At 42.5% G+C, this 18,096-nt stretch overlaps 1 long non-coding RNA gene across 1 annotated transcript in view; it reads left to right on the top strand.

The window, feature by feature from the left end:
- The window catches only part of LOC134351643 (uncharacterized), a 30,313-nt gene that overhangs the window by 6,483 nt on the left and 5,734 nt on the right, over positions 1-18,096 (top strand). The window contains exon 2 of the long non-coding RNA XR_010019219.1: positions 17,418-17,558. This is a non-coding gene — a long non-coding RNA (uncharacterized LOC134351643). The remainder of the gene's footprint in view (positions 1-17,417; positions 17,559-18,096) is intronic.

The raw sequence follows: 18,096 nt of genomic DNA, 5'->3' as shown, positions 1-18,096 counted from the left end.
GATAGACTTTGGGGTATCTGGAGGTGAGTTGCTCACTACAGAATACCTGATCTAATGGTTATAGTGTTTATGTGATTGGTACAGTTGAGTGCCTAGTCAATGGTGTCTCCCTGGATAATGATGATGGTGAATTTCGTATAAGTAATACCATTGAATGTCAGGATTAGGTATTTAGAAACTCTCTTACCTGGCACATCTGTGGCATCAATATCAAGTGCCATTTTTCAGCTCGTGCTTATTGTATGTTATTTGAGGAAATTGAGAACCAACACATCTTGATCACAGTGTGATCATGTTCTGGAAATCACACCGTTCCATCAAATATGGTGATGGACCAAAATGAGTAAATCTACATGATGATAGAAGGGGTGTCCAATTTATCTCTGTCATTGCCTTCTCATGTTGCAAAACATTATCATCTCACCCTCTATCTGGACACCTTGCAGGCTTCCGGGTTCAGTATCAAATGCTACAACTTCAGTTAGCTAGACTTCAATGACTGTATCAGAACCAGCAGTTTCTGTTGTGAGTCATTCATCTATAATATTGGCTCAATCTTTCTGTCCCCATTAGCACAGCCTGACCCTACATATGGAAAACTTCTATGTTTCTGTTTGGTGTTCTCACTCTCCAACGGTCCTCAATTTCTACCTTTTGTTTATTTTCTCTATCTGTCTACCACCCCCCCCCCCCCATTAGCCAATTGACAGAATTTACTCTACAACTTACCAACTCTACACTCACCGGATCAGAAATATTGCCTCTGTCTTATTGATCACTCCCCTGCCCTCTCTATAAATTAAACTAATTAGTTTTCTTTCTTCCCCAGTTTTACAACCAGAAACGTTAAGCACAGGAAGGTTATCAATAAGATTGAAAGTGTGCAGATAAACGTTACAAGGATATTGTTAGGACTTGCGGACCTGATTTATAGAGAAAGTTTGAATAGGTTAGGATTCTGTGGAGCGTGGGAGAATAAGGGGAGATTTGATAGGGGTATACAAAGTATGAGGGGTATAGATAGGGTAAATGCAAGTAGGCTTTTTCCACTGAGGTTGGGTGAAACTAGAACTAGAGGTCGTGGGTTAAGGGTGAAAGGTGAGATGTTCAAGGGGAACATGAGGGAAACTTCTTCATTCAGAGGGTGCTGAGAATTTGGAACGAGCTGCCAGTGGATGTGGGTTCAATTTCAATGTTCCAGAGAAATTTGGATAAGTACATGGGTGGGAAGGGTATGGAGGGCTAAGGTCTAGAGGCAGGTCATGGGACTAGTCAGAATAATATTTCATTATGGACTAGATGGACTGAAGGGCCTGTTTCTGTGCTGTAGTGTTCTATAAGTCCATGTTTCTTTTTCCAGCTGAGTGTTTCCAGCATTTTCTAGTTTTCCAGCATCTGCAGTCTTTTTTTAATTTCTATTATTTCCATTCTCCCATTTATTTCCCTGCAGCTTACTTTTTCTCACATCGCTGCCATCCAACTTCATGAGGGATCATTTATGGTCGCCAATTAACATAGCAACCAGCATTTCTTTGGGATGTAGTAAGAAACTGGAGCACCTTGGCAGGAGTAATCAACATGCTCAGAGGAAATACATGCAAACTTAATGCAGACAGAATTTAGGTCAGGACTGAATCCCACCCACTGGAGCCATGAGGCAATGAATTAAAATGAATCTAATTTATGCACACACAATTAAAATGGGGTACAACAGAATACTTCCTAAATACAGGATTCTCACTTGATTTGTTACTGTTTTAAATCGGAGGATCTGTAGGTTTTAATTAAACAATCTGTTCTGAACTGATCAAAGGCTGATATCATTTGTTGTCTTACTCTCTATTTTCTTGTGGTGAGTGATTTACAGACAGGCTGGGAGTGATTATTACTCACTGAGAATAAACTGACCTGTGCCTGTTGACAGCACTGTTTACAGCAGACATTGCTAACAGCCGTCCACTAGCTTTTGACCTGTACATACAGTTGTGATACAGCAACTACAAAGGTGCTGTTTGTCACTAATAAAAATGCCACGGCTGTCAAATCCAATTCGAATTGAAAACAGATTGGATATTAAAGAAAATGTCTTTTTTTGATAAACCCCTACCTTGCAGCTTTATTTTTCAAAATTTTGTTTTCAAGTAAATCTTTGATCAGATCATGAATATTGGCATTTAAAGTTAAAGGTCCCCAGCTGGCCCTAGAAATTGTCCTGTTTTTACTTACTGGTGCTTTTCAAGATGAAGTACACTTACATCACCAACAGAACGGAGTGCAAAAACACTTTAATGTTAAAATCAAATAAAACCTATCACATTTGTGGTGAGGTTACAAATTATATAAAATATATTTGTTATTGATGCCACGATGTTGTGCACTGTCTAATTTGAAGCTACAAAGGTATGGTGTATATTCCTGCATCCATCACCAAGCTCTGGTCAGCTGTTTCCACTAGCTGGTAAATGGAACTTGTTAATATAGAAACATAGAAAACCTACAGCACAATGCAGACCCTTCAGCCCACAAAGTTGTGCCAAACATGTCCCTACCTTAGAAATTACTAGGCTTACCTATAGCCCTCTATTTTTCTAAGCTCCATGTACCTACCCAGGAGTCTCTTAAAAGATCCTATCGTATCCAGCTCCACCACCATTGCCGGCAGCCCATTCCACGCACTCACCACTCTCTGAGTAAAAAACTTGCCCCTGACATCTCCTTTGTACCTACTCCCCAGCACCTTAAACCTGTGTCCTCTTGTGGCAGCCATTTCAGCCGTGGGAAAAAGCCTCTGACTATCCACATGATCAATGCCTTTCATCATCTTATACACCTCTATCAGGTCACCTCTCATCCTCCGTCGCTCCAAGGAGAAAAGGTCGAGCTCACTCAACCTATTCTCATAAGGCAAGCTCCCTAATCCAGGCAACATCCTTGTAAATCTCCTCTGCACCCTTTCTATGGCTTCCACATCCTTCCTGTAGTGAGGCGACCAGAACTGAGCACAGTTCTCCAACCGCAGTCTGACCAGGGTCCTATATAGCTGCAACATTACCTCTCGGCTCCTAAATTCAATTCCACGATTGATGAAGGCCAATACACCGTATGCCTTCTTAACCACAGAGTCAACCTGCGCAGCTGCTTTGAGCGTCCTATGGACTCGGACCCAAAGATCCCTCTGACCCTCCACAACTACCGAAATAAACCATTTCACGCTTATCTGGGTTGAACTCCATCTGCCACTTCTCAGCCCAGTTTTGTATCCTATCAATGTCCCGCTGTAACCTCTGACAGCCCTCCACACTATCCACAATACCTCCAACCTTTGTGTCATCAGCAAACTTACTAAACCATCCCTCCGCTTCCTCATCCAGGTCATTTATAAAAATCACGAAGAGTAAGGGTCCCAGAACGGATCCCTGAGGCACAACACTGGTGACTGACCTCCAAGCAGAATATGACCTGTCTACAACCACTCTTTGCCTTCTGTGGGCAAGCCAGTTCTGGATCCACAAAGCAACGTCCCCTTGGATCCCATGCCTCTTTACTTTACATAGAAACATATAAAATGGGTGCAGGAGTAGGCCATTCGGCCCTTCGAGCCTGCACCACCATTCAGTATGATCATGGCTGATCATCCAACTCAGAACCCTGTACCTGCCTTCTCTCCATACCCCCGATCCCTTTAGCCACAAGGGCCATACCTAACTCCCTCTTAAATATAGCCAATGAATTGGCCTCAACTGTTTCCTGTGGCCGAGAATTCCACAGATTCACCACTCTCTGTGTGACGAAGTTTTTCCTCATCTCGGTCCTAAAAGGCTTCCTCTTTATCCTCAAACTGTAACCACTGGTTCTGGACTTCCCCAACATCGGGAACAATCTTCCTACATCTAGCCTGTCCATTACAGCCTTTCTCAATAAGCCTTGCATGGGGTATCAAATGCCTTGCCGAAATCCATATACACTACATCTACTGTTCTTCCTTCATCAATGTGTTTAGTCACATCCTCAAAAAATTCAATCAGGCTCGTAAGGCACAACCTGCCCTTGACAAAGCCATGCTGACTATTCCTAATCATATTATACCTCTCCAAATGTTCATAAATCCTGCCTCTCAAGATCTTCTCCATCAACTTACCAACCACTGAGGTAAGACTCACCGGTCTATAATTTCCTGGGCTATCTCTACTCCCTTTCTTGAATAAAGGAACAACTTCTGCAACCCTTCAAAACCCCTCCCGTCCCCATTGATGATGCAAAGATCATCGCCAGAGGCTCAGCAATCTCCTCCCTTGCCTCCCACAATAGTCTGGGGTACATCTCATCTGGTCCTGGCGACCAATCCAACTTGATACTTTCCAAAAGCTCCAGCACATCCTCTTTCTTAATATCTACATGCTCAAGCTTTTCAGTCTGCTGCAAGTCATCACTACAATCACCAAAATCTTTTTCCATAGTGAATACTGAAGTAAAGTATTCATTAAGTACCTCTTCTATTTCCTCCGGTTCCATACATACTTTCCCACTGTCACACTTGATAGGTCCTACTCTTTCACGTCTTATCCTCTTGCTCTTCACATATTTGTAGAATGCCTTGGGGGTTTTCCTTAATCCTGCCCGCCAAGGCTTTCTCACGGCCCCTTCTGGCTCCCCTAATTTCCTTCTTAAGCTCCTTCCTATTAGCCTTATAATCTTCTAGATCTCTAACATTACCTAGCTCTCTGAACCTTTTGTAAGCTTTTCTTCTTGACTAGATTTATTACAGCCTTTGTACACCACGGTTCCTGTACCCTACCAGAACTTCCCTGTCTCATTGGAACGTACCTATGCAGAACTCGACACAAGTATCCCCTGAACATTTGCGACATTTCTTCCGTACTTTTCTCTGAGAACATCTGTTTCCAATTTAAGCTTCCAATCTCCTGCCTGATAGCCTCATAATTCCCTTTACTCCAATTAAACACTTTTCTAACCTGTCTGTTCCTATTTCTCTCCAATGCTATTGTAAAGGAGATAGAATTATGATCACTATCTCCAAAATGCTGTCCCACTGAAAGATCTGACACCTGACCAGATTCATTTCCCAATACCAAATCAAGTACAGCCTCTCCTTTTGTAGGCTTATCTTCATACTTTGTCAAGAAACCTTCCTGACCACACCTAACAAACTCCACCCCATCTACACCCCTTGCCCTAGGGAGATGCCAATCGATATTTGGGAAATTAAAATCTCCCATCACGGCAACTCTGTTATTATTACCTTTCCAGGATCTGTTTCCCTATCTGCCCCTCAATATCCCTGTTACTATTGGGTGGCCTATAAAAACACCCAGTAAAGTTATTGACCCCTTCCTGTTCCTAACCTCCACCCACAGAGACTCCGTAGACAATCCCTCCATGGTGTCCAATTTTTCTGCAGCTGTGACACTATCTCTGATCAACAGTGCCACGCCCCACCTCGTTTGCCTTCCTCCCTATCCTTTCTAAAACATCTAAAACCTGGCACTTGAAGTAACCATTCCTGTCCCTGAGCCACCAAGTCTCTGAAATGGCTACCACATCATATCTCCAAGTACTGATCCACGCTCTAAGCTCATCTGCTTTGTTCACAACACTCCTTGCGTTAAAATAGACGCATCTCAAACCTTCGGTCTAAGCGTGTCCCTTCTCTATCACCTGCCTATCCTCCCTCTCGCACTGTCTACAAGCTTTCTCTATTTTTGAACCAACCTCCTCTTCCCCAGTCTCTTCAGTTCAGTTCCCACCCCCCAACAATTCTAGTTTAAACTCTCCCCAGTAGCCTTAGCAAACCTCCCTGCCAGGATATTGGTCCTCCTGGGATTCAAGTGCAACCCGTCCTTTTTATACAGGTCACACCTGCCCTAAAAAAGGTCCCAATGATCCAGAAATCGGAATCCCTGCCTCCTGCTCCAATCCCTCAGTCACGCATTTATTCTCCACCTCATTCTATTCCTTTCCTCACTGTCGCGTGGCACAGGCAGTAATCCCGAGGTTACTACCTTTGCGGTCCTGCTTCTCAACTTCCTTCCTAACTCCCTGTAGTCTGTTTTCAGGACCTCTTCCCTTTTCCTACCTATGTCATTGGTACTTATATGTACCATGACCTCTGGCTGTTCTCCATCCCACTGCAGGATATAGAAACATAGAATCATAGAAAATAGGTGCAGGAGTAAGCCATTCGGCCCTTCGAGCCTGCACCGCCATTCAGTATGATCATGGCTGATCATCCGACTCAGAACCCTGTACCAGCCTTCCCTCCATACCCGCTGATCCCTTTAGCCACAAGGGCCATATCTAACTCCCTCTTAAGTACAGCCAATGAACTGGCCTCAACTGTTTCCTGTGGCAGAGAATTCCACAGATTCACCACTCTCTGTGTGAAGAAGTTTTTCCTCATCTGGGTCCTAAAAGGCTTCCCCTTTATCCTCAAACTGTGACCACTCATTCTGGACTTCCCCAACATCGGGAACAATCTTCCTACATCTAGCCTGTCCAATCCCCTTAGGATTTTATACGTTTCAATCAGATCCCCCCTCAATCTTCTAAATTCCAACGAGTACGAGCCTAGTTCATCCAGTCTTTCATCATATGAAAGTCCTGCCATCCCAGGAATCAATCTGGTGAACCTTCTTTGTACTCCCTCTATGGCAAGGATGTCTTTCCTCAGATTAGGGGACCAAAACTGCACACAATACTCCAGGTGTGGTCTCACCAAGGCCTTGTACAACTGCAGTCGTACCTCCCTGCTCCTGTACTCGAATCCTCTTGCTATAAATGCCAGCATACCATTTGCCTTTTTGACCGCCAGCTGTATCTGTATGCCCACTTTCAATGACTGGTGTATAATGACACCCAGGTCTCGTTGCACCTCCCCTTTTCCTAATCGGCCACCATTCAGATAATAATCTGTTTTCCTGTTTTTGCCACCAAAGTGGATAACTTCACATTTATCCACATTAAATTGCATCTGCCATGAATTTGCCCACTCACCTAACCTATCCAAGTCACCCTGCATCCTCTTAGCATCCTCCTCACAGCTAGCACTGCCGCCTAGCTTCGTGTCATCCGCAAACTTGGAGATGCTGCATTTAATTCCCTCATCCAAGTCATTAATATATATTGTAAATAACTGGAGTCCCAGCACTGCGCCTTGCGGTACCCCACTAGTCACTGCCTGCCATTCTGAAAAGGTCCCGTTTATTCCCACTCTTTGCTTCCTGTCTGTCAACCAATTCTCTATCCACATCAATACCTTACCCCCAATACCGTGTGCTTTAAGTTTGCACACTAATCTCCTGTGTGGGACCTTGTCAAAAGCCTTTTGAAAATCCAAATATACCACAACCACTGGTTCTGCCCTATCCACTCTACTAGTTACATCCTCAAAAAATTCTATGAGATTCGTCAGACATGATTTTCCTTTCACAAATCCATGCTGACTTTGTCTGATGATTTCACTGCTTTCCAAATGTGCTGTTAACACACCTTTGATAACTGACTCTAGCAGTTTCCCCACCACCGATGTTAGGCTAACCGGTCTATAATTCCCTGGTTTCTCTCTCCCTCCTTTTTTAAAAAGTGGGGTTATATTAGCCACCCTTCAATCCTCAGGAACTAGTCCAGAATCTAAAGAGTTTTGAAAAATTATCACTAATGCATCCACTATTTCTTGGGCTACTTCCTTAAGCACTCTGGGATGCAGACCATTTGGCCCTGGGGATTTATCTGCCTTTAATCCCTTCAATTTACCTAACACCACTTCCCTACTAACATGTATTTCCCTCAGTTCCTCCATCTCACTGGACCCTCTGTCCCCTACTATTTCCGAAAGATTATTTATGTCCTCCTGAGTGAAGACAGAACCAAAGTAATTATTCAATTGGTCTGCCATGTCCTTGCTCCCCATAATCAATTCACCTGTTTCTGTCTGTAGGGGACCTACATTTGTCTTAACCAATCGTTTTCTTTTCACATATCTATAAAAGCTTTTACAGTCAGTTTTTATGTTCCCTGCCAGTTTTCTCTCATAATCTTTTTTCCCCTTCCTAATTAAGCCCTTTGTCCTCCTCTGCTGAACTCTGAATTTCTCCCAGTCCTCAGGTGAGCCTCTTTTTCTGGCTAATTTGTATGCTTCTTCTTTGGAATTGATACTATCCCTAATTTCCCTTGTCAGCCACGGGTGCACTATGATTTATTCTTTTGCCAAACTGGGATGAATAATTGTTGTAGTTCATCCATGCGATCTTTAAATGCTTGCCATTGCATATCCACCGTCAACCCTTTAAGTGTCATTTGCCAGTCTATCTTAGCTAATTCACATCTCATACCTTCAAAGTTACCCTTCTTTAAGTTCAGAACCTTTGGTTCTGAATTAACTATGTCACTCTCCATCTTAATGAAGAATTCCACCATATTATGGTCACTCTTACCCAAGGGACTTCTCACGACAAGATTGCTAATTAACCCTTCCTCATTGCTCAATACCCAGTCTAGAATAGCCTGCTCTCTAGTTGGTTCCTCGACATGTTGGTTCAAAAAACCATCCCTCATACATTCCAAGAAATCCTCTTCCTCAGCACCCTTACCAATTTGGTTCACCCAATCTACATGTAGATTGAAGTCACCCATTATAACTGCTGTTCCTTTATTGCACACATTTCTAATTTCCTGTTTAATACCATCCCCAACCTCACTACTACTGTTAGGTGGCCTGTACACAACTCCCAACAGCGTTTTCTGCCCCTTAGTGTTATGCAGCTCTACCCATATCGATTCCACATCCTCCCAGCTTATGTCCTTCCTTTCTATTGCGTTAATCTCCTCTCTAACCAGCAACGCCACCCCACCTCCTTTTCTTTCATGTCTATCCCTCCTGAATATTGAATATCTCTGAATGTTGAGCTCCCATCCTTGGTCACCCTGGAGCCATGTCTCTGTGATCCCAACTATATCATATTCATTAATAACAATCTGCACTTTTAATTCATCCACCTTGTTACGAATGCTCCTTGCATTGACACACAAAGCCTTCAGGTGCGCTTTTACAACTCTCTTAGCCCTTATACAATTATGTTGAAAAGTGGCCCTTTTTGATGCTTGCCCTGGATTTGTCGGCCTGCCACTTTTACTTTTCTCCTTACTACTTTTTGTTTCCACCCTCATTTTACACCCTTCTGTCTCTCTGCACTGGTTCCCATCCCCCTGTTGTGAACTAACCTCCTCTCGCCTAGCCTCTTTAATTTGATTCCCACCCCCCAACCATTCTAGTTTAAAGTCACCTCAGTAGCCCTCGCTAATCTCCCTGCCAGGATATTGGTCCCCCTAGGATTCAAGTGTAACCTGTCCTTTTTGTACAGGTCATGCCTGCGCCAAAAGAGGTCCCAATGATCCAAAAACTTGAATCCCTGCCCCCTGCCCCAATCCCTCAGCCACGCATTTATCCTCCACCTCATTGCATTCCTACTCTCACTGCCGCGTGGCATAGGCAGTAATCCCGAGATTACTACCTTTGCGGTCCTTTTTCTCAACTCCCTTCCTAGCTCCCTATATTCTCCTTTCAGGACCTCTTCCCTTTTCCTACCTATGTCATTGGTACCTATATGTACCACAACCTCTGGCTCCTCACCCTCCCACTTCAAGATATCTTGGACACGATCAGAAATATCCCAGACCCTGGCACCAGGGAGGCAAACTACCATCCGAGTTTCTTTCCTGCGCCCACAGAATCACCTATCTGATCTCCTCTACAGAGTATGAGGATCAGATGAAGAATGCTTTAAGGAAGTGCACAATCAGACCCGAGGACCTGGAGGATGTTGCTGTAGACTGTACCACTTGGCAACAGCTGTGTAGGGACGGGGGAGATGGAAAGAACAACCAGAAGACAGCAGAAGAGAACCAAGAGAAATGCAGCCATGGTTGCCACCACTACCACATATACATGTCCCACCTGCAATAGAGCTTGTGGGTCCAGGATAGGACTGTATAGTCATTAAAGATCTCACCATTAAAAGAGTGGACGTCGTCATCGGAGAGAGAGAGTCCCCTATCACTACTGCCTTCCTCTTCCTTTCCCTACGCTTCTGAGCCAGAGGGCCAGACTTTGTGCCAGAGGCACAGCCACTGTTGCTTCCCCCAGGTAGGCTGTCCGCCCCCCAACCCCCCCCCCCAACAGTACTCAAGCAGGAGCACTTATTGTCGAGGGGTACAGCCACAGGGGTACTCTCTAGTACATGACTCTTCCCTTTCCCCCTCCTGACTGTGACCCACTTGTCTGTCTCCCGTGGCCCCGGTGTGACTACCTGCCTATAACTCCTTTCTATCACCTCCTTGCTCTCCCTGACCAGACAAGATAGATATATGTCCTTTTTTCATTTTAGGTTCTGAAGTAATTTGTGAGATGCTTATTGAATTTCCTGTTATAGGTCGATTACTAACACTTGAACAAGAACAAGTGAGGAGCAACACTTCAAATTAGTGATTAGTGCACTACTGTAAGGGCCCTAATTTTGGGTAGTGTACAAAGTAACTCTAGCATTAAGACTTTAAAACTCACTTTTGCAAAACTGCACAGATACAAAGCTATGTACATACATCTACTGATGCCTCTGGACACATCTTCAGTGATGTTCCTGGAATCATTGGGTGTTTCGGGTCTTTCAACATCATACACCCTCCTCCAGGTGACCCAGCCGGGGCTGATCAGACCCCAGCTTGTGTCCAGATGGCTAGCTACTTATGACTCCATGGCTCCCCTCTTTTGAGCCACAGCCATCTTGAGGCCCTCTCTGCTGCATCGGTGGTACTGCGGATGGCTCCCCTCTTTCTCTCTCCCCTAATGCCCAAATTGCTGAAGGCTCTAGCTAAGGAATGGGCTGTGAATCCCCTACAACCAAACTCCACTGGGAGACACCTCACTCTCCATCCAGTCTGCTGACAGTTGCTGACCAGTCCTGTGTACTTGGAAAGCTTCCTTTCAAAGGCCTCTTCCAAGCTATCTTCCCATGGGACTGTCAGCTCCAGCAGCACCACTTACTTAATAGACTCAGACACTAGACAATGTCTGGTCACAGGGTGGTGGCTGCAATATGGTTGGAGAACTTCAGCTGCCGTTTGAGGTCCACCAACAGCTGCCAGTCCCTTGCAGAGGTCAGAATGCCTGCAGATGTTTTTCTGGCAGGTATTGGCTGCTCCCCAGCTCTGACAAAGGCAATGGTCTGCTTGGAGGATCAGGACCGCTTCGCCCACTCATCTCCTGCGCTGACGGCTTCAGCGATGGTCTTCAGGACCTGAGCATGCCTCCATCTGTACCGTCCCTCACCAAGTGCCCTTGTGCAGCCGCTGAGGATGTGCTCCAGGGTTCCTCGCTTGGTGCACAGTGGGCACACAGATGACTCTGCCTTACCCCATGTGTGTAGGTTTGATGGGCTTGGAAGCACATCGTACACTGCCTGGATGAGAAATTGGATGCGGTGTGGTTCAGCTTTCCAAAACTCAGCCCAGGTCACTTTCCTCTTAACCGCATTCTCCCATCTTGTTCAAGCTCCCTGTTGCTTCATTCCCACCGCCTAGCAGGTTCCCGTCTCCTCCACTACTGCACTCACCTCCTCCTGAACTAGGTGGCACCTTTCCTTCCCTCTGGAGTCCATTTGGGGAGTTGGAAAGGATCCTAGCCCAGCTCGGCCTCATGTGACTACTCCCACCAGCCTCCTGTGACGCAGCCTCGCCTCTGCCTCCTGAACAGCTTCCTCTGCCCTCCATTTCCTGCCAGTCCTCACTTGGATCCCTGCTCTAGCCACTTTCAGGTCACTTGAGTCCCTATACTGTACTACTTCTATGGCTCTTGTTACCTTGAATTCCTCCTCCAAGGATTTGAAGGGCGGTTACAGTTTGTTGTGGTGTCCATAGAGTGCGATGCTGCTCAGGCTCTTTGGCAGCCCCAGCCATCTCCTGAGGTGGTTGCTAACCCTCCTCTCTAAGGTTTCGACTGTCGAGATCCGAACTGCAGAGACGAGGAGGGGCCACAGGATTCTGGGAAGAATGCCATGCTGATACACCCAGGCTTTGAACTTCCCAGGTAGAACGGAATATTTAACCCACAGTGCTGTTGCTAGCTCCTCAAACGGGCCCGTACTTCCAGAATATCCCTGATTGACACAATTATGATAGTGTTAAACAGTAATTACATTGCTCATCTAATGATAATGCATTGTGAACATCTGATTAACACTGGTGCGTGGTATGTAGTATTACTTCCCATAAGATTAACATATCACAGAATCTGTTTGGGTTTATGATCTGGAGTACTTGGTGAAAAGTGTCACGTTTTAAAGAACTGATAGGGTTGGTTGTTTGTCAAATCAGATTAAAAGTCTATAAAGTTCATTTAAGATGCAATTATTCTAAAAATTCATAAATGACTAAAACTGCCACTGAAAAATAAACAAAGAGGTCAGTGGCCATTACCAAGAGAAACTACCTTGACACTTAACATCCTGTAAACCTAGGCTAAGCAAATTCAGCACCATTTAAAGGATTTTTCACCATGATCCCAATTTTCAATAGCAACAACTGAAACGTTGGTTGCCTGTTTCATTTCTCCATTTTGTCTTTGGAATTAATTTTCTCTAAATAATTCAAATTACATATATTAAGAAACAGTTTATTTCTTCTACACATATTTATCTTAAGAAAAATACTTGCAAAATTGATATATCACAAAGAAATAGAATGTTTAAGCTCTGGAATCATCATTGAATTTGATTCTGTGTCATGAGACAAAATTAAAGCTTAGCACAAATATGGGTATGATTTTTAAAAGTAAAATGACCTCGGGACTCAAAAACAACTTCTTCTCGACAGAGAAACAAGGTCTAGATCGGAATTAAATTGTTTGTACAAGTTACAGAACACAGTGAATAAGTAATTAGTATTCCAAGTGATCTGATCACATGTTATTAATGGAACTTGTAGAATACAATGCCCAATAACAGTATCAAATTGCTTCAAACGCCTAGGTTCCTGATGGAAAAATAACTCGATGCACACATGACACCCACTGATACCTAGATAGAAACATGGAAAGATAGGAACATGCGAAGGCCATTGTGGCTGTCATGACAATTCTGTCCCTGATTTAGATGAAGAATGTTACTCTTTGCTAGCCTGTTTAGTTGTCATTTTTCCATATCGTTTGACATCCTAAATGAACAAACAAACTTTAGTTCTGAAAAACTGGATTGATCTAGCATTCATAAGTCTGAAAAATGGCTGAATTTGAATTTTGGCAGTGAAATAATAGAACTGGTCTCTGGTGTTATTCAAGATAAAGTTTTTAAATATTTGTTTAAACTTGAACATTTTTTTAAACATTCCTTACTCCCAGCTCAGAAACATACGATATATAGGCCAAGAAAGTTCCAGATGTGGTTTACACTGAGTTAACTGATTCTAGCTTGTGTGGAAGCCTTAATGACCTTGGACTGAAGGAAAATTTTGACTGTGGCATTCACTCTTTATGGAAATTGCAGCTGTGTATTACAGAGGTTGGATGAGGACAGGAGTTAGTTCAGCTACAAACCCCTCATGGTGAATCATCTGTTAAAAGCCATTCTAGGTTAGTTGAGGTAGTAAAAGGCATCAGGCAGCTATGAAAGTGGATCAAACAAATAATGGAAGGTGACAGTATGAAAACTTAATGAAGAAAATTAAAGTAAAAAAAAAAGTTTCAAGTTTCTTGAATTATTTCCAAATGCAGACATAAGAGCAAGCATTTGGGAAACCACTGGCATGGGTGGGGTGGACTTCCCAGTTTCTGTGTGGCTACAGGTATCTTTTGCAAAGTGGGAACAGGGCCTCCCCACCCCACTTTGAGCTGCAGAAGTCAGGGTGGGGGTAAAGCTGAGTAAGAGCTGGGAGTGTTGAGTGAACTCATTCACTCAGTCCCTGAGCCTGGCCGGGGACTGCTCTTCCCGCACCTGCTTACTCTCCTTGTCACAACTGTTTCTGTTTGCTTCCAACTTACAAACAGTTGCCAGGAATGGAATCCTGTCAGTGAACAACAATCATTATAAATCCCATTTAATATCACAGTGGAACTGTATTAGGTACACTCATCAGAAAATATTGTGAAATACACAATATTTATAATAGTTCTGTACATGGGAAAACATTGCTACTCTTCTGGACCCATACATGTAATTGACCAACAAAATTTTCATATGCTCACATAATTGTCTAAAGTGAGTGGAGAAAATTAAATTACAGCAAAAATCGCTGAAATTGCAACTGAACTCAGATAGGTTTAAGTTATAATGGAGTTTTGCAAACAGCAAAGGTTTTGACAATAGTGAAATGACAAATTTAACAAAAACAATTATACGGTGAAATAAAAGCAGCCAAGCTCAACACCCTGAATCGTTTGGAAAGCATAAACAAGGTCGTGGATACTATAAATCTGAAATAAAAATAGAAAATACCGACAGTGTTTGCGGTGGGAGAAACAATGTCAACATTTCAAGTTGATGATCTTTATAATGAAAGATATTGGTTTGGAATAGGTGTTGGAAAGAGAAGTTGCAGAGATAAGAGAGTGAAGGGTCAGAGGAGATACAGTATTCAGTATTGAGAATGATCAGGGGGAAGTCTGACTATTAGAAGTAGCAGCAACAAGCATGATCCCTGAACTCATCTCTGTGTCTGAGTGAGGACATGCATGTGGTCAGGTGCCTCTGAAGTGTGTACTGATATGTGCAAATGCCCATGCTGCAGTCTTGCCTGCAGTCACCCAAGAACCCTTGCCCTGGGTCAAGCCCTCACTCTGTCATCCCATATTGTAGGCAATGCTCACTTGCTTCTACATGGTAAACAAAATCATTTACAAGCAACTTTCTTTCCTCGATTTAACGAAGACCTGAAACTTCAGGGTCTTTCTGCTCAACTTCAACAGCAGCATGCTCTGATATAATATTTGGGGAAACTAAAGATGTTCTGACAGTGACATTGCTGCCCTGAGTGAAGTACAATTGGAAGCAGCTCAAAGTGGTTCTTCTAGAAGGGCAGGCTGGAAGAGCAATGCTGTCTTCATGGGGTGGACTTCACTGTTAAGAATATGCTGGGCTGACATCTCAGTAATTTTCCTTGTAGAATAAATGAAGGTCTCCGGTTCATTCAGTACAAAAACCTAACCCTGGAACTTTAGTCTTAAGGAGACAATGATCAATCTGTACACCTTCAATGCCAAGGTCAGAAAAGATGCAATCCTCTGGAAAGGCCTCATTGGCAAGGTGGGTGTATTCTGTTCCATCAGAGAGACAAGTACAAGATCTCATAGCAAGGCTCCTTATCCAAATTAGTGACCACAACAAAGTCCACAATATCCTCATCATCACAGGTACTATTGACTTGAACTATCCACTGCATTATGTTATCAAATCAGTCTGGCTCCATTATAACAGGGCCAAAAGAGGTGCTACCTTGAGGAAACATTGAAGGGCCTCTATGCTGTGTTTGGTGTTAGGAGAGTAGGAACTTGGCCCCTTGAGTCCACTTTGTCCTTCAATAGATCAAGACTGATCTCATTGTAACCCAGATAGTGTGTTCCTCCCTTCTGCTGATAACCCTTCAAAAACATTTTCTCTGCATTAAAATTATTCAAAGACTCAACTGCCATCACTCATTGAGGAAGAACACCAAACAATCAGAACCTTCTAGAAGATAAAAACAAATCAACTCAATTCTCTCTTAAATTGGCTGTCCCTTATTTTTAAACAGTGACTCACTAGTTCTAGATGTTTCCATGAAAGGACATCCTTTGCATATCCACTATTATGATCTGCTAGATCTTGAGCAACCAATGTTGGTGACCTCGTCCAAGGCAACAAACCAAGAATTAAGACTCTAATTGTACCTAGCCAATTTAGGTAAACAGGCCACAATTCTCATATGCCATTCAACAGAGTCTAAAATTAGCCACTTTATCGCAGCAAGAGAAGGAATCATACAGAGGAAGTCATTCAGAAAGTTCTCAAAATTCTTTTTTGAGGAGAAAGCTCGGAAAAGCGTATTTGGAATAATATGGAGAACTGTGAGCCCTTCATCAGGACCATTCATAATCCCAGCAATAACCCGGAAGGAGACACCACCTCCATCACCACCCACCAACCCATGATGACAAGCACTTTCTGTCCCATGTGGGACAGGGTTACTATATTCCACATTCGCCTCATCATCCACCTCAGAATCAACAGGTCTAAAGTGAAAGTTAGTCACAGTTGACCGTTGATTGACTGCCTAGAAAGAGGAAGGTGGCCATGTTTCTATAACCACTTAAATATGAGGAATGATTATAATGTAAAGCTTTGGACAACCATTAGCATTTTGCCTCTTTTAGAAATGCATATATCAGGCAGCATATTCATGCACAGGATACAACCAATTGTTGCCAGCCATATTGGTAAAAACTCCAAGGCAAGTACCCTCTACCCACTCCTGTATCAAGTGCCAGTCTGCTTTTCATGGGTGTAAACTTGGTTAGCCCCCCCCCCCACCCCCCAGGTGATTTGTCTGCCCTGAATGGAGCTTGTGCTGTTCCCTTTAAACATGTTTTCATGTATCCTAACCAGGAGATGTCAAACAGACTCTGGAGGCTGCCACCAAAAAGGTTCTTTGTTAAAAAAAGTATTACCTTCCTGAGCAGTTACGTGAACAGATTTAAACCTCCAGTGCCCTAAGAGAGGGGTACCAGAGCTTATTTGGCACCTACAACTTGTCTCTTTTTGGTTGTTTCTGCCAATCTGTATATTTAACTCACCTAATCATAAAACTGAAGAACAGTGTCTTGATGCCAGATGATTTTTGTGGTATCAGTGGGGCACATTAAGGATGATTCTGAAATTTCTGTGTTCTGATATACAGTCCCAGTATGCCTGGCATTTCTGGTCTTAATTCTGACTGAGACAAAGATCCATACTAAATATTCTAAATCCATCAGATATTACAGTGATTGGCATGAACATTTCATAACAAGGCATTTTCTGGGGAAAAGTACACAAAAGTTTACTATATTAGAAAGTCATTGGGGGTTAATAAATTTTGCTGGTTGGACTCAAAAAGAAAATACTATTTTATTTGGGCAGCAACTCTATGGGATTAATATGACTGAAAGTAATGAAGTTATCTAAATGTCTTTTGAAATTATGAGTTAATGTAAAATATGGTATGATATGCATTGTGACCTTATATGGGGATTACTTGATCAAAATAAGTCTTATATTTTGTTTAATATTTCTCACCAAGAGAGATGTAAGTGTGAGATTGTGATTTTTTCAAATGTTCTGTTATCAACATCTATGTTACTTAAAAATCCGTTTTATTTGGTACTTATCCACTTTTTAAAGACTGAAATGAAAATCTTGACAACCTGCAATTTCTAAGAATCAGTTGGATTGGAAATCACATTGGGATTTTGCCTCATCAGTACAGAAGAAAAAATATTTACTCCTTTTTTGGTCCACTGTGTCGTAGAAACAAGAACTCAAGTAAGTAAATTACTTATGAGACTGCAAAACAGTTTACACTTTTAAAATGAAGTTCCTGGCTTCTCTTTCTTTTCTTTCATGGCTTCCATTTTTTACTGTTATCTTGTACACCAGAATTTTCCTTACAGTATTTGACTACATTGTAGCTAATGCAAAGATAAATCAGAACTTACTTAGAATTTTTACTGATGAGAAACTGTTTAGAAAAGAAAGATTTAAATAAACTTTTTCAATAATATCAAATATTTAATTTAATAATATTTAATTTATCAATAAAGAAACTGCTAATGAGTCAGATTAATTTTAAATTTATGTAACATTAATTATTTTTCACTTTAACTAGAAAATGTAACGTTTGTTTTACTGAATTCCATATTTTCATTCAGAAAATATAACATTAATTTCCTGTAGATTCTCCTGATTTGTTGCAAATGCTTACCATGAAAATATAATACTAATTCTTCCATAAGCACCAATAAATATAACTAAGTTTTCATATTCTTAATGAAAGTATAGCATTAATTCACTTATTTTGAAC

This window comes from Mobula hypostoma, chromosome 9, assembly GCF_963921235.1.
Source record: "Mobula hypostoma chromosome 9, sMobHyp1.1, whole genome shotgun sequence".
Classification (NCBI taxonomy): Eukaryota; Metazoa; Chordata; class Chondrichthyes; order Myliobatiformes; family Myliobatidae; genus Mobula; species Mobula hypostoma.
The sequence above is the reverse complement of the archived record's forward strand: the minus strand, read 5'-3'. Positions and strand labels throughout refer to the sequence as shown.